General features: G+C 42.3%; 1 pseudogene; it reads left to right on the top strand.

Annotated features, from left to right (window-relative positions):
• Window positions 1-898: 898 nt before the first annotated feature.
• Window positions 899-24,514, top strand: LOC115619237 (annotated as a pseudogene).
• Window positions 24,515-24,943: the final 429 nt, after the last annotated feature.

Raw genomic sequence — 24,943 nt, 5'->3', positions numbered from 1 at the left:
CGAACCCGGCCGGGCACCGGCAGGGCACCGGCAGCGCTGACGCGGAAGCGGCAGCGGCAGGAGGATACTGGCGGCGAGGCGAGAGCGAACGGAGTGGAGCAGAGGAGACAGAACTGAGGGAGAAGGCTGTGTTACAGATTATCTTAAGTTTTACTGAATCTTTCTATATTTTGTGTTTAATTGTGAAACAGTTATCTATAGGAACATCTTGATTTAAGAAGTTAGCCTCTATGTTAGCACGAGTTGCTGTGTTAGTTGAAATTAGACGCTGTGTTGCTTCAAGTCCCTGTTCTCTGTGACGTGCTAGCCTTAGTCCTTACTCTCTAGAGCATAACCAAAGCACCTAGGGTCTATTGTATATAGGATGAGTTATTTGACAACCTGGCAAGGTAGAAATCTAGCCAGCCAACTTGGCAACAAAACTTACTTTTAAGGTGACCTGAAGTAAACTGCATTATAATACTAAAAAACATACCCACAGATCGAGAAGACCCTTGCCCAGGTGAAGACCCTTCCCCCACGCAAGGGTAGTAACAGAAGAGAATGACACAGCAGATACTATAATTGTATGCAAATCACTAACCAATCTTTGTAACTGGGAGTGTACTACCTGGTAATTTTTGTGTATAAATGTAACAATGAAATCGGCATTGGGTGCGCTTGATTTGTGGAAATTCCACCTAGCACCCAGCGCTGCAATGAAGAAGTGCCTGCTTCTTAATGCTACATTGGTGTTAAGGAGTTTTATTCTCCCGACTTTCGGTGACAGCCGGAGGCTGGGCCGCTCTGCCCGCGAGCTGGAACGGGCCCGGCCTGTCCGCGGCGGGAGGTGGGCCACCGCCGGGGCCTGCCCGCCCGCCCCACTACCCGGCCCTGATCTCCTTCCCTCCTCGCAGGGATGCGGCTGCCTGGGCTCTTCAGACGGCTGAAGGCGACGGTCATTGGGATGGTGCACGTGGGAGCGCTGCCAGGTAAGCGCCGGCCGGCCGGCGGGACCGGGACTGCTGCCCTCGTTAGCAGCACCCGTCAGCCCGCCTGCAGCCCCGGAACAGGGCCCGCTCCCCCGGGCCCCTCATGAAGTGTCACGGGTTTGGGCATCTCCCCTTCCCGGCGGTAGAAGAGGCAGGAGACACTCCCGTGTGGGGACTTAGGCTGAGGGAACGCGGGGGGTTTTTTGTGAGCTCGCCAGTGCCGTGTTTGAAGAGGCAATGGTTAAGAAATTGCACGAAGGCACACTGGGACAGAGCAGATGTCGGGTAGAGCTCTCGCAGGTCCTGAGAGGCATTAGGACTCTCGGACACAGGCAGGGTTTGTTCCACCCCGACCTCCTCATCCACCTTTCCAGGGGCTCAGGCTGAGCAGAGCCGATTACAGCAGCTGACCTTTCCCTTGACAGGCTGGTGCCTGGAGTTCACCAAGCTCCATATTTTCTCAGAAGCAGGCTCCAGGAACTATGGCCAGCCTTCCATGAAACCAAACCTTCTAACCAAGTCACCAGAGGGCTCTTCACAGTCCCCATTTCAGACTCTCAAGAGCCCAGCTTTAGGAGCCCAAGTATCAGAAAAAGCTTTGGAGTTGATCTTAAGGGAAACTCACTGAACTCAAACAAAATCCATGTGTGTTCATTTCTGCCATGGAGCACTTATACTGAAGATTAGATACAATCAACTTGCAGATTAGAGTTTAAGATAGCTTTACCTAATGTGAGAAACTATGGACTAGGATATTGTTTATTAAGATTTATGTTAAGCTCAATATAAAGGTTAGGCAACAAAAGATGTGAAATCGCTTATGCAAACAGCTACCAGACACTGCTTGCGTAAGATAAGATAACCACATTCGCGAGATAACCGCCAGACTTCCAGGAACCGACAGAAACAGGACAAACAACCCCATATAAGGACATATGAATGAGGGGTCAACTATGGGACAAAGGAGGAAGACTTCTTACTTCGGCCTCAACGACCACCAGGAGGCAGAAAACGACCCCCTAACAACAACTGAAGCATGCGCAGAGTACCTCCACTACTTCATGAACACGGAAGTAAAGATGTATAAAAAGGGACTGTTTGAACTGCTCAGCACGGCAGTTGGCGGAGCGCAGACTCCCCTGTCGTCCAGCGCTGTTTTTGCTCATATTCTACTTGCTATAATTAATAAAATTTTAATTGGATTATGATCCGTTGTGGTCTCAATTTATGACACCTAATTTCAAATTGACTGGCATTTAGCACAGGTATTCCACAGACCTAAAGGTCAGTCGTGCCATAGTCTATATTGCATGGAGCATCACTAATGCAGGATAAACTATAATAAGTACAGTAATAACAAGCCAAGAGCAGACCCGGTGCAATAAGAGATTACAGCAGGTATTTCCCAAGTTTGTGAATTGGATTTAGGAGCTGAATGATTACAGCAGATCTGCCAAGTTCAGCTAAGGAAAGAGATGCCACTAAGGCATATCACAAGCAACCATTTCACAAGTTTATCCTTCTCCCTATTTCAGTGTGCTGATCCCTATATTTAACCTGAAAGCTGTTACTGGATGTGGTTTTGGTTTGTGTGTGCCCTGAGGTAAGCAGCATTATTCTTGCAGGGACACCAAGAAGTTCTCTTCCGTTGACCCAGATCATTGATCAAGCTTGTCAAGAGGCAGAAGTTTACAAGGATGCTGGAGTTCTGAGTTCCTTCTTCCTATGGCAGCATTTACATAAAGCTGCTTCTGTATAGCCGATATTTTAAATTGAGTCTATAATTCATCAAGAGAGTATTAAACCACACAGTTTAGGAAGATGTTTAAATCCACATCTTTTATTTCAACATGGGGGGGGAATGGGGGAGTGAGTGAGTGGCTGCATGGTTCTGAGTTACCAGCTGGGCTTAAACCACAACAATTACAAAACTTAAAATAAGTATCACATGCACCCAAAACAATTGAAAAAGCTTAGATTCAAACCATGCAATTCAAATTGCTTCAATTGGATTACCGTCAGTTTCTAAGAATCAAGTCGATTTAAGGAGAAAAAAAAAGGAAAGTTGACTGCAACATGATGGTTGCTGGCATTCTAGGTACCTGGCTGTAGAATCCATCATCCAGTCTGACAAGCCACTGTATTTTTAGCTCTGAGCAGTACTCTGGTTTCATGAAGTCATGGAGGAATGCTGCGCACACAGCCGAGACACTGCACACATACCTCAGTCACTTGTAGGGTGCAGGATTGCCCCACACTTGTTTGTACCAAAACACCACAGATTATTCAGGGACTAAAAAAAAAAAAATAAGGGGCAAGCTTAGGCCCTTTTCTGCCCAGTAACCCTTCTATCCAAGCCCCTTAGCAGGAAGCATGCCAGCTTTGCACATCTAGAAGAGAAGGCCCAAAAGGCCAGTCTCAGCCAGAGGCAAGACAAGGCAGTAACTGACTGAATTGCCATTGGACCTAAAGTGGTGTAGTAATCTTCATAGGTTAGTAGATTTTAACATGTCCTTTTGAAAGGTCAGATATGTTTTAAACATTTCATTGCACCTTGTCTTTGGGTGTTGATATGCTTTTTCTTTGACCTGCCTACAGTATTATGTACATTTTCTGGCATGGTAAGGTGGTATCCTAATGTCCAAGGTTTGAAAAAGTTTTAAACGAACAAGTAGTCACTGCTCTGAGCTGTTGTTTTCTGCAAAACTTTAACAAGCCAGTTGAAACATTTTTTAATGGCATAAGTTAGAATGATACTTTAGAGACTGAACAAAATTTAGCTTAGTCTAAATTTTAGACCAAGGTCACAATGCAAGACAAGTCACATGAAGTAGATTATTGGCAAAGCACTGGTAAAACTAAATTAGGAAGAATCCCAAGAACAGAATTGTCGAAAGGATAAATAGCAGTGTGAAAGACTGACATTTACATAGGTGGGCTTCAGTGCCTATGAATCAGATGAGCATGTACAAAATGTCCACCCAGTTAGAATAATCTCGAACTGCAAGTTGTACAGAATGTGCAAGTTTTCTTCCTTTTTGTGCCTGTTGAAGGAACAGGTGTACAATAGCTCCATGTTCTGTACCATGCCTTTATATTTTGACTTTACAGTTACAGTATCAGCATGGGGTATAACATGATTTGATCCGCATCAGAAGAGTGGCAAGTACTAGTCTTTGTCTTCCTGTGTTAGAGGAAGTGGTTATACAAGTGATCTGTAACTCAAAGCCATTGCCCCACATTCCAGTGCTTGTTTACCTGTTTCCCTTACACACTAATTACACATCAAAACTTTTAGCAGCAAGTAGAAAACACCAAGTATACCTAAAGGTGAGGGAGGGTACAGAAACAGTTACTTTCACTGCTGACATGCACAAAGCTGGAGCAGTTTTAGGACAAGCTTTAAAATCAGTACTAACACATTTTAATTTGGGGTTTATACTTTGTCTTTTCAAGTGTTGAAATAAATTTTGCTATTCCAGGTCTAACTGGTTTACCTTTTCTCCCACTGCATTGCAGTCTCTGAACTTGAATCTATTTTTAAGCATACCTCTTGGGTAGGACAGGTGAGGTGAATACAGTCATTTCTTTGCACATTTGGACAAATTCAGGGCTTGAAGTTATATTTAGTTTATTTCCTGTAGAAGTCACAAGAACATCAGTGTACATTCCACACCAATCTTCATTCTAAAGGTCTGTACACAACAGTGTTGCAGCAATATGACAAACAACTCCTTATTAATGCCATAAATGTCAGAAATAATCAGGAGAGCTTCCATAAATATCAGTATGGTTGCCTAACACTTTCTGCAATTTACTTGTTTAGTTTTTGCTGGCACTTTAAGAGAAAAGTAAGTTTTCATGATAGATACTTTCAGGAGCTGCCTGGCTTTTGCACAAAGATCACCACTCTTACAGAAGCCAGATAGTTAGCTTGGAATGGGAATATGTTTGGGTTTCCCCCTCAGTATTTCAAGTAATCTGCTAAGCTGTCAGTTTTTATTGTTGAAGAAGAGCTACAAACTTAAAGTTTTTTTCCACAGATGTTTCTACTGACAGTGTTTCCAAATGCTGCCTACAGCAGCCTTTCAGAAGATAAGTAACCATCTTGCCACAACTAGATGTTTACATATTGTTTCAAGTTGCTTGAATTGGTGCTAACATTTAAAAATAAAGTATATGGTCATACTCACTCAATATGCATTGCACTTGGAAGTAAATCCTATTATTTTCAGGAAAAGGTGACTTGTCTGACACATTAGCAGCTTAACATAATAAATATGAAAGATTTGTGATATTAGAGCACAGTAATGAAAACAAGTAAGTGCTCAGTTAGGAAGCCATCTGTGCTCAAAATGTATATGCTTTGTACTTGCGTGTTGCTAAACAATAAAATTCCCTAGGCAAGATTTTATAAGCAGCAAGCTATGAGGCATTAAGATCCCTCAAATTTGTATCTGCTTTTAAGACAAATGCAAAATGTACATTCAAGTAAATTTTTATTCATTCTGTTCAGCCTGTGCAATGCTGCTTTGTAGCCAGAGCAAAAGTTCCCTCTAATTTCACTGAAATAGATCATTCTACTAGTTGCTGTTATCTAGCTGTAGCTACTTGAGTAGCTGACATTAAAGACAGTTAGAGATACATAAGTAAAGCTATTTCTTAAAAAAAAAAAAAAAACAAAAAACAAAAAACCACCTCAAATTATAAAGTTACATTGAGCTGCAAATATTATGGTGCTTCTTACCACACAAAATTTTAGGTTTGCTTCTTTTACCACTGCTGTCTCTGGAGATGCATTCATTGTTATTCTCATCCTCCTGATCCTTCCTTTGTCTCTGTATCTGGAATAGGATTTCTTAGTACATGTTTTACATTGATGTTTTTAAAAAAATAAAAGTGTCAAGCCTGTTACTCTAAATTCCAATGACCATTATAGCTATAAGAGCTTAATAACAGTTGAGACAGTGAAATGGTATTTCTGCATAGAAACATGTATGTAGTTATAACTTGGATTACAGAGATTAAAATTTTAAATCCTAACTATATTACAGTAGAATCAAATAGCAGATAAGTCTCCCCAGATCTATCTCCTATGGCATGTCATAGAATCATAGACTGTGTGGGTTAGAAGGGACATTAAAGCTCATCCAGTTCCAATCCCCTGCCATAGACAGGGACACCTTTCACTAGACTAGATTGCTCCAAGCCCCTGTGTCCAACCTGGCCTTGAACACTGCCAGGGATGGGGCAGCCACAGCTTCTCTGGGCAACCTGTGCCAGTGTCTCACCATCCTCACAGGGAAGAATTTCTTCCTAATATCTAATCTAAATCTCCCCTCTGTCAATTTAAAGCCATTCCCCCTTGTCCTGTCACTACTTGCCCTTGTAAAAAGTCCCTCTCTAGATTTCTCATTGGTCCCTTTAGGTATTAGAAGACTGTTATAAGGTCTCACCGGAGCCTTCTCTTCTCCAGGCTGAACAAGCCTAGCTCTCTCATAGGAACTCTATCTTCATAGGAGAGTTGCTTCAGCCCTTAGAGCATATATAGAAGAACATAGGATATCTACTTATCTCTATTAAGACAGTAACCTCTTGCTCTAGAGGTAGAATTTTTAAAGGAATAACTACAAAGCTATGCTGAGACACAGGACATGAGGTAGATATTGAGTTAAAGCTTGTGTGATTGTTATACTTGTTGTGGTTTACAATGTTGTGACTATATTTGAGGCTTTCTTGCTGTGTTATGTGTGTATGAGGCTGAAGTGCTTTAAGAGGTCATTTCTGTAAGTGGAATAAAGCTATGGACGTTATTTTTATATAGAAGTGGACAGCTATTTAAATGACCTATTTTCTAATAGCCAACTGTGATACAAGAGGCACTTTTGCACACATGTAGCACTTCAGAAGTCATTCAAAGTAGAAAGGAATTATATTGCATAAGAATTGCTTATAATGAGGCCATTATATATAAGTAACACTTAAATAATCTTATTATTCAATGGAAAAGGAACACAAAAGGTATTTGCTAGAGTACAAATTCTGCTTTGGAGGGAGTTATACAGTAGCTGTTCCTACAGACTTCTAAACTATATGATTAAGTTCCAAGAACTTGAATTTAGCATAACTATTTTCTTTCCACCATTTTAATTAGCTGCATGATAGTACTGAAGTCTGTTTTATATATGTATCAGTTCAGTAAACACAGAAATCTGTGGTGTTATATTTTTATATAAAACATGAAAGAAAGCTCTGAGTTAATTAATATGGGGGGAGTGGCTGCAGTGTTTTTCATTGTGGTTGGAGTGGCTGCAGTGTCTGTCACTGGGGTTGGAGTGGCTGCAGTGTCTGTTGTAGGGGTTGGTGTAGCTGCTGTGCTTGGGGGTTGAGTAGCTGCATTATCTGTTGCTTTGCCATTGAATCCAGAGACATCATTTTCCCCTTGAAGGTGCTGGATAGTGTTGAGCAGGGCTCTGTAGGCATAGGCCAAGCCCCAGCACATTGCCATCATTTGTCCCTCCCTGGTATTGCCAGGACAACAGCACACCTCGTTTAAGTGTTTTACTAGTTTTTCCGGATGTTGCACTTGTTCAGGGGTGAAGTTCCAAAGCACTGGAGGGGCCCACTGGCCTAGATACTTGCCCATACTATCCCACACACCCTGCCACTCATGACTGTCCAGCCTCGGGGAAAATCTCTTGGTGGTCCTCTTAGATCGTCATTTAACCTTAGACAAGACCCGAACCTGACCCTGCTTAACTTTCGGGATCAGATGAAATAGGGCATTCACAAGGTGGTATGGCTGTGGATAAAACACACGCTGTATGTGTGGCAACATGCTGATTCCCAGTAAATGCAGCAGGCAGGTTTCAAGGGTATCCAAAGGACATCCAAAACCTTTAGAATTCTCAAATGCTGCTGTAAATAGCCTGGTGGGGGAGCGGGGGGTGTGAGGGAATGTCTCCTTCATAGGTTGACCCCCCGATAAGAAAAAAAAGATGTGTAATTGCTAAAAATTCCCATTATATGTCTCGCAAAGTATAGAGGTGATGACCACGCTGAGAATGCAAGCCCGACTAGTTTCATGATCAATAAGTCTATGGTATTACAAGTCATTACCATGAAGTACAGTGAAACAAGAACCTTAACCCAGGCCCCCCAACTGATAAACACTAAAACAGCAAATGCTGGCCACAAGTAAGGTGTGACATGCTGAAACTCTGAGACCAAGCGCAACAACTCCGAGAACAAATAAGTCAACATTGTGACGAGTGACTATTAATCTGAAACAATGAATGCTTATCACAAATATGATTAGACACACTCTGGTCAGATCTGTCTTTATCTCAACCCTTCGAGACCCATGTTGGGCACCAAAAAGAACTGTTGTGGTTTGAGCCCAGCCGGTAACTCAGAACCATGCAGCCGCTCGCTCGCTCCCCCCCTTCTTTCCCCCTGCTCCCAGAGGGATGGGGAGGAGAATGGAAAGAATGTAACTCCCACGCGTTGAGATAAGAACAGTCCAGTAACTAAGGTATAATACAAAACTACTACTGCTACCACCAATTATAATAATGATAAGGGAAATAACAAGGGGAGAAAATATAAAACTAAAAGGGGAAAAGGAAAAGAAAACAATAAACACAAGTGATACTCAACATAATTGCTCACCACCCACCTGCCGACCGATACCCAGCCCAACCTGAGCAGCGATCTGGGCCTTCCGGGTAACTCCCGCCCGTTTATATACTCGGCATGATGTGCTGTTTTATGGAATACCCCTTTGGCTAGTTTGGGTCAGGTGTCCTGTCTCTGCTTCCTTCCGGCTTCCCCTCCTCCCTGGCAAAGCATGAGACTGAGAAAGTCCTCGGTGGGAGTAAACATTACTTAGCAACAACTAAAAACATCAGTGTTATCAGCATTGTTCCCAGGCTGAAAGTTAAAAAACACAGCACTGCACCAGCTACTAAGAAGGAGAAAAATGACTGCTATAGCTGAACCCAGGACACTTGTGCCAGGCCATACCGTCCCTCCAACAGATATTAGGATGGTTGAAGTCCCCCATGAGGACAAGGGCCTGCGAGCCTGAGGCTGCTCCTGTCTGTCTGTAGAGCGCTTCATCCACAGAGTCCTCTTGATCAGGCGGCCTGTAACAGATCCCCACACTCATGTCCCCCATCACTGTTCTCCCTTTGACCCTGACCCACAAACTCTGTTGACTCATCACCAGTCCCCAGACAGAGTTCCATACTCTACAGCCTATCACTGACATAAATAGCAATGCCCCCTCCCCGTCTGCCTGGCCTGTCTTTTCTAAACAGCCTGTAACCTTCCATTCTGACATTCCTGTCATAGGAGCCATCCCACCATATTTCTGTGATACCAATGACATCATATCCCTGTAGCCTTGCACACATCTCTAATTCCTCTTGTTTATTCCCCATACAACAGGTGTTTGTATAGAGGCATCTGAGCCGAGCTCCAAATCAAGCTGACTCAATGGCTGGAGCAGCTGAAATATCTCTGCATTGCTCCAAGCACTTATTATAGGTGCTGGCAACTGCCCAGGAGTGTTGGGATGGATCAATGCTCCCCTCCCCCAACACATCTAGTTTAAAGCTTTCTTGACCAGCCTGGCAAGCCTCCTACCAAAACAGCTCTTCCCCTTCCTTGTCAGACCAGCTCCACCAGCCTCCAGTAGATCTGGCCTCCCAAATGGAGCCCCATGTTCTAAATAGCCAAACCCCTGACTATGGCACCAGCATTCTAACCATTTATTAACCTGCCAGACACGCCTAGCTTTTTTAAGGTCCTCCCCTTTGCCCTGGAGAATCGATGAAAAAACTATCTGAGCTCCAGAGCTCCTAACCACCTCTCCCAGGGCTCTCTAGTCCTTCTTAATGTTCTCCAGGCTACTGCTATCTGTATCACTGGCACCCACATGGACCATTAGAAGGGGGTCATCTGTAAATACTCAGCTGTAAGCCATTTGGTTAACGCAGTTGAATGCATGTGGATTGTTTGCTTGGATTGACCATATTGTTCTGCGGGTGACTTCAACTCTGTTGTTTCCATCCTCCATGTTAGGTGTTTATTTATCATGTCTATGGCTCACCCTGTAATTCAGCCATTAAATGCTGACTGCATTTTATATATTGTATTATCTTTTACTGCCAAAAGAGCTTCTACACTACAACAAAGATTAAACAAATGTTACATATGAAGGTATTTAAAAAAGGAAACTTTTCCCCCCCTTCTTAAGTCTCTATATTATTATTAACCAAACTTCTTTCTCTAATCTCTAGTTGGTTTTGTTTGGGTTTGGGGTTTTTTTTTAAATGTTCTTCTTTCTATTCTGGTTCAGTTACAATATCTTTGAAATGTAAAGTTCTCATTTTAAATGATTAAGATGTGTGATAGAACTCCAGAGAGCGTGGAATTTATTTTCTCTATATACAATTAATTTGTTAGACTTTTTGTATATTTAGATTGAAGCTGGTGAGAAATGCCTAGCTTCTTTTAACATTCTCTCTGCAAATGCATAACATCAGGCTCGAAGTATGTTTTAAGCCTATACCTTTACTCTTGCTATTAGTCCTTGACAAAATTATATATGACTTGCAGTTGTTGAAAACTTTCTGGTATATATTGTACAATGATTGGAAAAGTACAAGGTACCAGATAATGTACAAAGATTTTCAATAAATTGCATAAATTATATCAGCAGAGTATTTTATCATCACTCCATTGTTTGCTAAGAGTATGTCCATGTGGAGTGAGAGGTGTAGTAGATAATAGTAATATCTTCCTTCAAGTAATTCTGAGAAATATCAATAGTTAATACCATGGTATTAGGAACGCTGCAAATAGGCACAATAATAGTGAAAAAAAAAAAAAAATCCTTTATCCGAAATAATACTTATTTTCTGACATTGAGTTGGAAATTGCCTTGATTATCTCCAAATCCTCAGTTATCCAAACATACTCAATATCCTATATTCCACTTGGATAATTGAAGTTTGACTTTACACTATTTTTAATGAGGTATAAGGTTTAACTCATTTGCATATAGTTCACATTTTAGGATAGATCAAAAGAAACCAAATTGATCAATGTATAATTAAAATCACATTTATTTCTATTCATTATTTCCCTGCAAATACCATGCTGTTGATGAAAGCGCTTTTAAAAGTGGTAATATGCATCAACATAATTTACTGTAGATAATCCTTCCTTTGAAGGAAACCTTTAAACTCCTGCATCTTTTAATACAGAACAGCATAATGGTAAACTAGCCATGTTTTTTAAGTTCCATTTTTCCACTTTAATCATATTTCTTTATAATAATCTCTCCAGGATGGCTTGATGGTATAAAACATGCATGATCTTCCTTACATGGTGTGTCCTGGACCTGAAGTAACTGCAGTGATGACAGTCATTGGTCCTGCAGTGAGCCCAACCTGCCCCCATCTTGCGCTGGGTTTCCAGATCCTGTGTGCTGCAAATCAACAGGTGATAGCGGTTGCTCTTGCTGCAGGTAATAGAAATGAGTCGTCAGTTATTACTGTGGTTTGCTATGGCATTTACTCTGTGCAAATTGTGCATTGTACTAACATAGATACCATGAAAAATGAGACATGAAAAGCCCACTATACCCTGAAAAAGCAGAAATTAGATTTTGAGAAAGATGCTTGCTTGATTATAATCAATGATACTTGCGCACTGCTTCAGTTGGAGGCAGCTAAAAATCCCAAGGCTGCTGCCACAGCTTTCTAGGTAAGACCTGTCTAAATATAATGATTAGTTTTGTCCTGGGTTTGGCACTTAAACCACGACAAGTTTAAACCTACTCATGTCTAAAAGCCACCTTTGCTGTAAGTCTATTTACTTCGGTTAAGTTATATTTAAGGATCAACTTAACTCTCTGTGGTTAAGCGTCCTGTATCAGCATCTAATTATATGTTGTTGCTACTACTGTTATCCATTAAAACTAAGTTTTCATTGCCTTTTTTTAATGAATGGATGGAATGAAGCTTTTTATATAATAACAAAAAATTGAGTGTACATCTAGCCAAACTACTTAAAATTAAATTGTGTTTGGGGAAATTAAATATAAATTAATCTTTATTGCATGAATCCCAGACTTGCTAACCTTTCTGCTCCTACTGCTTGCTGAAGCAGTTTTAGTTTCTCATATGTAACATTCCATGATTTAAAGATAAAGAGGCTGTTTTAATATGGAAGGCTTTGTACTTCCTAAGTTGCCATTTTCAAGGTATCCAGCTACTTGAGAAACTGAAAAAACCCCAAATTTTTATTGCTGCAGTAGAACCTATCTGAAAACCTAAAGCAAAAAATGCTAACAGAATCCAGTTTTAATTTTTAGGAATTGTATGTCTGTAGGATACTTGAGGTACATAGACATTTGCAAAAATATTTACACATTTTTAAAAGCAAGTCTAACCATTAGTGAGCTATGCATCCTTTTAGGAGCAAAATTGATCACTAAATAAGGGATATAGTGTGGGAACAATGTATTTCTCTTGCTTCTCAGCAATTATTGAGGGAGAGAATTCCTGGAGAGCTTGGGGTTTGCTTAGCTCTGCTACTGTTCTGCACTATTTGCTCTGTAACTGCAGAACATCACCTAGGAAAGGTCTGCGTTTAATGTGCTTCATTGTGCTTCTCTAAAAATGATTGTCTCAAGTTCATTGAGCAGGAAAGCAAAAAGGAAAGAAAATCACTTTAAGCAAAGCAGTAGTAAAGTGAGTGCTGCTTTGTAGGTAGCAAATCTTTGACTAGTTCTGTAGCAACTTAGTAGTGACTTTAATATCAATACAGTTATAATAGGTGGCTATTAATAAAGTAAGCCCTGTATGCTTTCACTACAAAAAAATACTTGCTGAAGGTGGTTTAGCTGAAAAGCATATGTGAAGGTAATGATTTTATTTTGTAAAGGTGGAAAAAAGCAGGTTTACAGTGTGACTAGAAGGAGCTCAACATCAGCAACATGTGGTTATGCTAATAAACATGTTGTGGGGAGCCAAATAGTAACAGATAAAATTACTGAATTTTCCTAGCATACTGACAAGGTGTTGGATAAATCTGAAAACAACAGTAATGAATCAGGGGATGAGGCATCTGAGAAGGCTGAGGTTTTTATTTTTTTTTTTTGTTCTTTAGGAAGCATTTATTTATTCAACTAGACACCTAAAGGAAGGAATGCCAGCAAAAATGTTTCTGCCAGAGGCAAGATATGCTCTTGTGTTCTGCCCAGAACTTCAGTCTGGGTCCTGGGAGCAAGGACTGCAGGGTCTGCTGTAGGGTGCAGCTTCCCTACACCTGGTTAAGCCTGTGTTACACTCATCATGAATCAATGCTCAATTTTTAAGTTTATCTTCTCTCATCTTATAAATTTAGAATAGTTCAGTAGGAAGGGACTTAATCATCTAGTCCAACTGCATCTCCACCTGACTGTGAAACTGCCCTTTTCTCCTTCAAGAATCATGTTACTGAAATCCCAGTCTTAATCAATGATAATGACATGGTAGCTGATTAAGTGAGACTTCATATCGTAAGATATCACAGGTACCCAGATATCTCCATGTCTTTTATAAATACAACTTTGCTGTCTGAGACTGTTCTTTCCCTCACCCACCAGCAGAGATATCCTCCATGGGAATTCACTTGCTGCAGCCCATGAAACTGTTTAAGGTGGAATAGAACTGGGTGGAATTGTATACTGCTTTCTTGTTTTTCTTTGTAACTACCACCATTATTAATGCTGTGGTGGCAGGGAGGCAGCAAAGCTGAGAACTGCAGTAGGGGTGTGAGTTCCTGGGAGCATCCACAGGTGCCATGGAGCAAGGCAGTGAGTGCTACGAGTTCTGCTGCAGGTTTTTCCCAGGCTTGCAGTTCATGCTGAGCATGGAAGGAGCTGCTGCAAGATCATGTCCTGAGTAGTAAAGGGTCTTCACAGCACAGAGACTGTGTGCCTTTAGCATCAATAGCAGTGAAATTCGATACTCCTCCGAGTTTTCATTTTTCAGCACAAAATAAGTCTTTCCAATTATTTTAGAATGTCCTGGGTTCAGCTGTAACAGTTATTTTTCTCCTTCTTAGTAGCTGGTGCAGTGCTGTGTTTTTGACTTTAGTTTGAGAACAGTGCTGATAACGCACCGATGTTTTAGTTGTTGCTAAGTAATGCTTACCCCGATCAAGGACTTTTCAGTCTCTCACGCTCTGCCAGTGAGGAGGAGCATGGGAAGCTGGGAGGAAGCAGAGACAGGACACCTGACCCAAACTAGCCAAAGGGGTATTCCATACCACAGCACGTCATGCCCAGTATATAAACTAGGGGGAGTCACCTGAAAGGCCCAGATCGCTGCTCAGGTTGGGCTGGGTATTGGTCACCAGGTGGTGAGAAATTGTATTGTGCATCACTTGTGGTTTTTGTTATTTTTTCCTTTCCCCTTTTAGTTTTATATTCTCTCCCCTTGTTATTTCCCTTATCATTATTATTTTTGGTGGTAGCAGTAGCGGTTTTGTATTATACCTTAGTTACTGGACTGTTCTTATGTCAACCCATGGGATTTATATTCCTTTGATTCTCCTCCCCATCCCGCCGGGAGCAGGGGGGAAGAAGGGGGAAGCGGGTGAGCGGCTGCATGGTTCTGAGTTACCGGCTGGGCTCAAACCATGACAGTTCTTTGTGGCGCCCAACGTGGGGCACGAAGGGTTGAGATAACGACAGATCTGACCAGAGTGGGTCTAATTGTATTTGTGATAAGCATTCATTGTTTCAGATTAATAGTCACTCGTCACAATGTTGATTTATTTGCTCTCAGAGTTGTTGCTCTTGGTCTCACAGTTTTAGCATGTCACAACTTACTTGCAGCCAGTATTTGCTGTTTTAGTGTTTATTGGCTTTGGGGCCTGGGCTAAGGTTCTAGTTTCACTGTACTTCATGGTAATGACTTGTAATGCAATAGACTTATTGATCATGAAACTGGTCTGGCATGCGTTCTCAGCATGGTCATCACCTCTATACTTTGGGAGGCATGTAATGGGAATTGTTAACAATTACACATCTTTTTTTCTCCTTCCCTCGGAGGGTCAGCCTATGAAGGAGAGACATTCCCTCACACCCTCTGCTCCCCCACCAGCCTATTTACAGTAGATTCTGGGAATGTTAAAGATATTGAATATCCTTTCAATGCCCTTGTGATTCGTAGAACTCATTAGGAACTCATCAGGAACTCGTCAACAAAGTTTTAAGTTGACAAGTAGGTATTCTTTATTGCGGCGCCGGAGAACACGGGGGATAGCTCCTCCTAGCGTGTTCTGTCTGAGCATCAACCAAACCGTGATTATATTGTCGTTAGTCATACATATTCATTATATTGTATACATATTCATGAAGTTGTTTATACATGACGTCACATTCCTAGAACATTCTTCCTGCATGCGCACTTTATTATGGCAGTGGTCTTTGGGACCTTTGGTGGTCCTTTCTTCATCATCTTCCTCTTCATCACCTTATCTTTTCCTTGAATTCTTGTTCTGGTAGTCTTTGAGGTCTGCGCAGTAGATAAGTGCTTACGCCAGTTTAATTAGTTCGGTAACACTGCTGACATAAGTGAGTGATTTCTTCTCGTCCTTCTACTTATCAGTTAACTTAGCTACAGCACATCCTGAACATCTGCTAGTTTCAGACACTCTTTATCTACAGTCCTTATTTTGCTTACAATAAATTTTATACGAGGGTCATAAGGTTCTAAAACCATGTCAGCTACAACAATTTATCTTATACAAGGATCTTTATTATGTTCTTCTGGTTGGGCTTTTTAGGTTTGGAAAGTTTTGTTGTTATGTACAAAGCCACCAAGCTTAAAGTTACTTAAAACTGAATTTTCTTGTTTGCAAAGGATTATATTTCATTTTGTACTTCCTTGTCTCACCTTGAAAGCAGCCTGCTCCTTTTGCTGGGAACCAGCACGTTGCTGAATATGCTCTTTTTGTTTTGCCTATGGCCATACCACCCTGAGAACGCCTGATCTTGTCCAATCTTAGAAGCTAAGCAGGGTCCGGCTTGGGTCTTGTCTAAGGTTAAACAACTATTTAAGAATACCACTAAGAGACCTTCCCTGAGGCTGGACAGTCATGAATGGCAGGGTGTGTGGGATTGTATGGGCAAGCACTTAAGCCAGTTGGCCCCTCCAGTGCTTTGGAACTTCACCCCAGAACAAATGCAAAATCTGGAAAAATTGGCAGAGCACTTAGACAAGGTGTGCTGTCGTTCTGGCAGTACCAGAGAGGAACAAATAATGGCAATGTGCTGGGGTTTGTCCTACGCCTACAAAGCCCTGTTCTGTAAGGAGCAGGAAAAAGATGTCTCTGGATCTGATGGCAAAGCAACAGGCAACGCAGCTACTCCAACTCCAAGCACAGCAGCTACACCAACCCCAGTGACAAGCACAGCAGCTACTCAAACCCTGACAACAGACACTGCAGCCACTCCAACCCCAGTGAAAGACACTGCAGCTGAACCAAAGGACCAATCCATGCCAGTATCAGTTGCCCCTATAAGCAAGAGGAAAAGCAAACAAAAGGCATGAAAAACAACTCGTGTAGTGAAGGAAGATGAGGACTCAATGCACGAACTAGAGGGGGTGACATCTGAATGAAAGGAATTAGTACAGGAATCAGAGGAAGAGGAAGAGGTAAGTTGTCGATCCCTGACCTTGACTGAGCTGCAGAATATGTGAAAAGATTTCACCCATCTTCCAGGGGAGCACATTGTCACCTGGTTTCTCCGATGCTGGGACAATGGGGCCGATGGTCACGAACTAGAAGGTAGGGAAGCCAAGCAGCTGGGATCACTTGCTAGGGAAGGAGGAATTGACAAAGCGATTGCAAGAGAGAAGAGAGCCCTCAGCCTTTGAAGGTGGCTCTTGGCAGCTGTGAAGGAAAGGTTTCCCTACAAGGACGATATTATGACTCGCTCAGCCAACTGGACCACGATAGAGAAAGGCATCCAGTCCCTGAGGGAATCAGCCATTCTAGAGATGATCTATCATAGGCCGGATGCCGGGAATGCACCCGTAGATCCAGATGAAGTTGAATGTACAGGACCCATGTGGTGGAAATTTACACAGGAGTGCGCCATCATCATATGCCCACTCATTGGCATCAATGACCTGGAGTGAGGCAGCACCACCAACAGTGGATGAAGTGAGTCATCAACTCTGGGAGTTTGAAGACAATCTCACCCCTTCCATCATTTCAGCTGTGGAAAAACTCCTGTCCCAGGAGTTCAAACAATTGAAAGATGATCTATCTGATCTATCCGGCTCCCCACATGTACAGACCCACATCTCAACTGTTAACCAAAGGCGCCCTATTGCCCGAGAGGGAAGATATAGAAGGTACACACCATGGGCCACCCTATGGTTTTACCTGTGGGATCACGGAGAAGACATGAGAAAGTGGGATGGAAAACCTACCTCAGTTCTGGAGGAACGGGTGCATGAATTGGAGAACAACGGTCAAGGGTGATCCTCCCATGAAAGTTGCTGCTCCGGTCTCTGGTGAGCAGCTTCCCAGATGGAGTGGAAGAGCTAATTTTACTCCAACTCCTGTGATAAGGAATACTAATCCCTTTCTACAAGACCTAAGTGGACAATCTTATGATCACTATTAGAGGGGCCCTCCCTCCAGCCAGGTGGAGGAGAGGGACAATTGGGTTTACTGGACTGTGTGGATCAGATGGCCTGGCACATCAGTCCCACAGGAGTATAAGGCTCTAGTAGATACCGGTGCACAGTGTACCCTGATGCCATCAGGCTATCAAGGGGTAGAACCCATTTGTATTGGGGTTTTTTTTCACTTCCTTTTTTAGTTTTACATTCTCTCCCCTTGTTATTTCCCTTATCATTATTAATATAAAACTACTACTACTAATAATATACTTTAGTTATTGGTATGTTCTTATCTCAACCCATGGGATTTACATTCTTTCGATTCTCCTCCCATCCTGCCTGTGGCAGGGGGGAGGAAGGGCGGGGAGTGAGCGAGCAGCTGTGTGGTTCTGAGTTACCGGCTGGGCTTAAACCATGACATGTTGGAAATTTCCTGTTCTTGTTTTCCAGTGAGATGACACAATTGCTTCTTTCCCATGTAAGTCAGAAACTATTAACTATTCAATGGCAATTACTTTTCAACTTGCCAAATGTGAAAGTAAGCAATAGTATAATTCTCATGATTTTATGAGCATAAAAATGAATTCATTAATGGGATCTGATTACAGCTTCATAAAACAGAAGGGTAATGATTTGGTGCCTGCATCTATTACAAATCTCAGTCTGGCTATTTGCAGTGTGTTTATTACCCCAATGTCTACTAGCACCTGTAACTATTCCTTTGGTACACTCTTGTCTTTGGATCCTGAGAATACTCCATGCCTTTTTCTCACTAGTCTCAAGACACAGGATAGGTTGCATTTGATTTGGCATCCATCTGTGATGTTTTTTGTTAGGTGGAGTCTGTTTCTGCAACTTCAGGGTTTTCAGAATGAAACTGAAATTATGAAATAAACAGGCACCTTGTCATTTGGTAAATACATTCTAAAGATGGCTTATGTTTGTATTTGAAATGTGCTGAAGTGAGGCCTCTCTTGCCGAAGCAGTTCTCTGGTGGGTGGGATTGCGTTCTTGATGGCTGCTTTCATGTGCATTCATTTCCTCGGGATGATGTCAGCTCTAATTAAACATGCAGCTGACTCCAAATCCAGAGCAGCAGCAGAGCTTCAGAAGGGCTTGGAAGAGATCTCTAAAGCAAACTGGAAGAACAGCAAAAGCTACACAAGATGAATGCAGAGCTTTTACACATATGTTAAGTGACAGGTGAAATAAACTTCAAGGCTATGAAAGACTGGAGAAAAGAGGGGAATGAAATAAGGTAGTCAGAATTCGATCTTGTGCCTCACAGCTGTGGGCTTGCTACACCATGGCCCAAGTCTTCAGTATTTCAACACACAAATATTTCAGGGCTATGAAGGGAGTCCCTGAGCGTAGATGAATGGCCTGCATGAAGTCATTGCTATTCGTAATTTTCCTCTTCAGTATCTATCCCACAAAAAATTCCTAGTGCAAAAAATGAATCAATATGGTGTAAACCATAGACATGGTAGAGTTGATGGTTGGAGTAGGTTTGGAGTGGAAAATGTTTCACTCTTGCCAAACCTTATTTTTTGTTTTTGTTGATGTGGTGCTGTATAGAAACAAACACCTACATTCAGATGGAGTCAAACAGGTTGTATATAATGTGTCACAGGCTGTGTTGCCTATTTTCCTGAAGAAAGAAGACAATGCTATTCCTCTCTGTGTCCTTGATGCTTTTTGACCTGATGGCCAGCTTCAGGTGTATTTAACAGGGGAATAGATGTTGGGAAAGAAGTAATACAGTGAAAGAGTATCTGGAAAGAGGGGTGAGACCCAAGTTAATGACCCTTTTGGAGAGAAGACACATCATTAAGACAGAAGAGATGTGTTTTGACCTACCTGCTCTTCTGTTGGCACGTGCCTACCAGCACATCACAGCAAGAGGCAGGGAAGGGTGTGTAACTGGCTGTTCTGAGCCACACAGGAACAAACTGATAAGGGCAAGGAAAGAGAAGGGAACGGGGGTGGGGTAGGGAGAAAACTGGTGGGCTCTGTGTAGGAGATGGGAGTTGAAGGCAGTAAGATGGAAAGAAGAAGTTGGAGAGAATATAGGTGAAAATAAAAAATGTAAAACTTAAATATGTGGAAAAGCAAGGTTGGTTAGTCCTAGAGTTTATGGAAAAACTCGTATTAGGATTAAATAAGAGGGGCAGTAAGGTTGGGTTTTGTTTGGTTTTCATATTTCTGGTTTTCAGTCTTTAGTTTTAGCTAAGAGATTGCTAATTTGGGGGGTTTTTTTCCAGGCCTTGATTTTATCCGTGCTGAAGGGTTTGTGTTTTCTCATGTTGCTGATGAAGGGATTATAAATGCCTGTGCAGGTAACCTGCTACAATACAGAAAACAAGTTGGAGCAGAGAACATTCAGATTTTTGCTGATTATAAAAAGAAGCATAGGTAAACACAAGCAATATTTTATGTAAATATGAATGTAATAATGATTTGATTTTTCTCGATTTTCTGAGGTTTTTTTTAAATGCCTATTTAGTGTCAGGAAAGCTAATGATATAGGGAGAACTTTATTGTTCAAGCAAGGTCTTGCAGTGCTATTAGGGGATATGTTTAAAAATGAATTTGCACCTGTAAGCTCTAGGTTGCTGCATCTGCAAAGTTTGCAGTTTAATCTTCAGGATTTATAAATGCAGACTGTAAAAAGTTCTGCATCTGGTATTAGGTGAGATTTTGTATACTTATCTATTATGTTTAAACAAATTTTCTTTCTGGAGGCTAGGCATCCAAGGTTGTTTTTAGTTATGCAAGCAGTTGCCATATAAAAGCATCCAAATCATATTTTGGCATTTAAAAAAGTTATTATCTTTTTTTCTTTTTCCTGCCAATAATACTGTTTTCTTTTACTTAAATCAGTGTTGTCTATGTATGGATTATGTTCTATGATTATCAAACAGAAGGAATCCGGTTTCTTTTCTGCTGCTACTTTATCATAACTGTCACCTGGTACTTTCAGCGATTTAGATGTCACACTTCCCCCCCCTGCCCCCAAAGAACTGCTCAAGTGTTATGTATTATACATGCTAAATAACCTAATTAAAATGTTTGTGTGTAGTATGTGGGTAATCATGAGAATAACCAAGTCTGGAAGATCTTAAATATATAATAAAAAGGTAATAAATTTCAAAGTAGAAAGGAAACAATGCAGCATGGTCAAATTAAGCTTTTAAGGTGGTTTCTTTCTAGTGATTTCTTTATATATATGTATGTATATATAAATAAAAATACATTGCATTAGACTTTTCTAAAAAAAACCTGATAGCATCATGTGACTTTTTTTTTCTTTGTCTTGACAATTCATTAATTGATTTTTGGATTATACTTCCTGTTGTTCAAAGGGTTTGCTTTTGAAGAAAGGAAAAGCAGTTTTTGTTTCAGGCAGATTCATAAGCTGAGAAAGGAATGTTAAAGGACTCTCAGGGTCAGACTGGAGAAAACCCCAGTGTTGGACCTGTTTCCTTCATGATCCCAAGAGTGAAATTAAGAGTCAATGGTTGGTGGAGTCCCATTTCAGCTCCTCCTCACACCCATCTCTCAGGCAATGGACATTGGAGTCTTATCTCAACTCCTCCCACCCATCTCTGAGACAATGGATTGGTGGAATCCCATCTCAGCTTCTCATACCAATCTTTGAGACAATGGACGGTGGAGTCTGATTTCGGTTCAGTCTCTCACAAGGACATGTTGGTTGAGTTTTTTAGTGTAGAAAAATGTGCCTGCCACTGAGAGCTGCTAGCCTCCTCTTCTTTAAATGGGGAGAAACTATTTTTGTAGTCTACTTGCTGTGTTATGCTACCCTCCACATGCTAGTTTTAGGATGCCTACTACTCTTAAGCCCCATTTCAACCTCACTGTATGTATTAATTACTTAGGCCTGCATTGCTCTAGCTGCAGAAGGGGAGTTAGTGTACTTCCTTCTCCATCCATTGCCATGTGTGGAATGCACTGCACACACATGCTGCCTCTAAATATGGCCAGAGCATGGACCCCAAGAGTGTTGTTCATCCAGGCAGATCCAGGAAAGAGGTTGGTTCCACCACCACTCATCAGTGCAACATGTCAGCCGTAGCCATTGGTTTCTATTTAAACAGAAAATTTGAAACAACAAAGTCAGGTGTTGAACCAGCAATGGCTGGAATTCTTTCAAAGTTTAGAACTGTTTAAATTAAAAGCTGCTATTGCTATAGGTTTCATACAAAGTGTATCACCCATATATCAGACTGCTGTTGAAAAGCTAGGTTGTAGGTAGTTGGTGTTTGTAACTGCTGTGTAAGATGATTCTTGTGATTGATTATATCATAGGTAATAACTATGGTTGCTGTTAGTTGGACTTTGTGAAACAGAGGGTATTAATTCTGTTCTTGGCAAGAGAATCTGATTTATGAATGACTGCATGTTCACAACTCCCACTTGAAGTCGGAGCTGTGTGCACTCAGTGTTTCTGAAATACAGGTGCTCAAAGTGTAAGCAGCCATCTCAATTGACACTTGGTAGTTCACACTCAGCAATCACTCTTTAGAGACAGGAGACCAAGAGCAATAGACAGATCAGTTATGGTTCCCTGGTGGAAAAGGTTGGGTTTTTTCCTTTTGTTCATGTTGCAGTGTTACTTCCCAATTTAAAACAGGATGCTTGCCCTCGCTCACAAAGCCTGCCTTTCGTTTTGTTCTGAAAGCAGGGAAGATGAAGAAATGCAGTTAGACTGGAAATTCAACAAGATGGATAATAAACGTGTGTGCCAACAGTAACCACAGGGTACGTTGCTGCTGTTGACAGTGCTCATGCTTTGACGGCAGATGTCAGTGTGGCCCAGACCACTTCGGGTGCCGAACTCTTCCTGGCTGATGGCGTTTCTCGTGGTTTAAAATCAGCCGGTAACTCGGAACCATGCAGCCGCTCGCTCACTCCCCCCTTTCTTCCTCCCCCCGCTCCCGGAGGGATGGGGAGGAGAATCGGAAGAATGTAACTCCCACGGGTTGAGATAAGAACAGTCCAGTAACTAAGGTATAATACAAAACCACTACTGCTACCACCAATAATAATAATGATAAGGGAAATAACAAGGGGAGAGGATACAATTGCTCACCACCTGCCGACTTATACCCAGCCCGACCCGAGCAGCGATCTGGCCTTGTGGATAATTCTTCTCAGTTTATATACTGGGCATGAAGTGCTGTGGTATGGAATACCCCTTTGGGTAGTTTGGGTCAGGTGTCCTGTCTCTGCTTCCTCCCGGCTTCCCCTCCTCCCTGGCAGAGCATGAGACTGAGAAAGTCCTTGGTCAGAGTAAACACTTCTTAGCAACAACTAAAAACATCAGTGTTATCAGCGTTGTTCCCAGGCTGAAAGTTAAAAAACACAGCACTGCACCAGCTACTAAGAAGGAGAAAAATGACTGCTATAGCTGAACCCAGGACAGTATCCACCCCTTATTCCATACCGTTCATGTCATGCTCAGATCCCACATTTTTCAATATACCATCGCTTTCCTTTCATATATATATATACACCCACACACAAAGAGAGAGATATCATTCCTTATTCCATGGACCAATCCCTATAAAGTTTCTGAATTCATCCGGTCCATGATGTCAGGCTCCACCTCTTGTAATAATCTTTTAGGGCAGGAGGGATGGTGTGTAGTGTTGGATTGTTGCCTGCTGATGACACCACCAAACTCATCTGTTCACTGCTGAGCTCGTCTGGTTTCCTCAAAATTCATTCTTTGTTGAGGTGATGATCGGAGGGAAGTCAGGGTCAGTTGCTGGCAACCTGAAGATATCTAGCTGGTGGGCTATCAAAGTGTTATAGAGCAGGCAACAGCGTACAATTGAGTTCATTGGCTGTTTTCCCCCAAAATTAAATCCCCTTGATGTACACATTGGACTTCCCCATCTTCCCGCATTACCCACCAAATATATCCAGGTCCCTGAGCAAAAGCAACCCCACGAGTGGGTTTGCCTTTACCTGAAGCAGGAACAATCCAGACTGTCTTCCCCAACAAATTCTTTATGTGCACCACAGGAACTTTATCCCCCTCTACAGTACGTAAAAGTTCTGATTGGGCTGGGCCAGCCCTGTTGGCAGATCCCCTAGTGTTGACCAACCAGGTGGCTTCTGGTAAATGTGTATCCCAGTGTTTGAAAGTCCCACCACCCATTGCTCTCAGTGTAGTTTTTAACAGCCCATTGTACTGTTCAATTTTCCCAGAGGCTGGTGCATGGTAGGGGATGTGATATACCCACTCAATGCCATGCTCTTTGGCCCAAGTGTCTATGAGGTTGTTCCGGAAATGAGTCCCATTGTCTGATTCAGTTCTCTCTGGGGTGCCGTGTCGCCACAAGACCTGTTTCTGAAGGCCCAGGATAGTGTTCCAGGCAGTGGCGTGGGGGAAAGCATATGTTTCCAGCCATCCGGTGGTTGCTTCCACCATGGTAAGCACATGGCGCTTGCCTTGGTGGATTGGTGGGAGTGTGATATAGTCAGTCTGCCAGGCCTCCCCATACTTGTACTTCAGCCATCGTCCTCCATACCAGAGAGGCTTTAATCGTTGGGCTTGCTTAACTGCAGCATGTTTCACATTCGTGAATAACCTGGGCAATAGTGTCCATTGTTAAGTCCACACCACGATCACGAGCCCATCTATATGTTGCATCTCTGCCTTGATGGCCTGAGGTGTCATGGGCCCACCAGGCTAAAAATAATTCACCCTCATGTTGCCAATCTAAGTCCATCTGAGCCAATTCAATCTTAGCAGCTTTATCCACTTGCTGGTTGTTCTGGTGTTCCTCAGTGACCGGAGTCTTGGGTACATGAGCATCTACGTGGCATACCTTCACCACCAGGTTCTGCACCCGGGCAGCGATATCTTGCCACAATGCAGCAGCCCAGATGGGTTTACTTCTGCGTTGCCAGTTGCTCTGCTTCCATTCCTGCAACCACCCCCACAGGGCATTTGCCACCATCCATGAGTCAGTATAGAGAGAAAGTACTGTCCATTTTTCTCATTCAGCAATGTCCAAGGCCAGCTGGATGGCTTTCACCTCTGCAAACGGACTCGATTCACCCTCTCCTTCAGCAGTTTCTGCAACTTGTCACAGGGGACTCCACACAGCTGCCTTCCATCTCTGATGCTTTCCCACAATACAGCAGGACCCATCAGTAAACAAGGCATATTGCTTTTCACTCTCTGACAGTTCATTATATGGAGGGGCCTCTTCAGCACGCATCACCTCCTCCTCTGGT

The sequence above is a fragment of the Strigops habroptila genome, chromosome W (genome assembly GCF_004027225.2).
Source record: "Strigops habroptila isolate Jane chromosome W, bStrHab1.2.pri, whole genome shotgun sequence".
Lineage (NCBI taxonomy): Eukaryota > Metazoa > Chordata > Aves > Psittaciformes > Psittacidae > Strigops > Strigops habroptila.
Note: the sequence above shows the minus strand (reverse complement) of the source record. Positions and strands in the feature narration are given on the sequence as shown.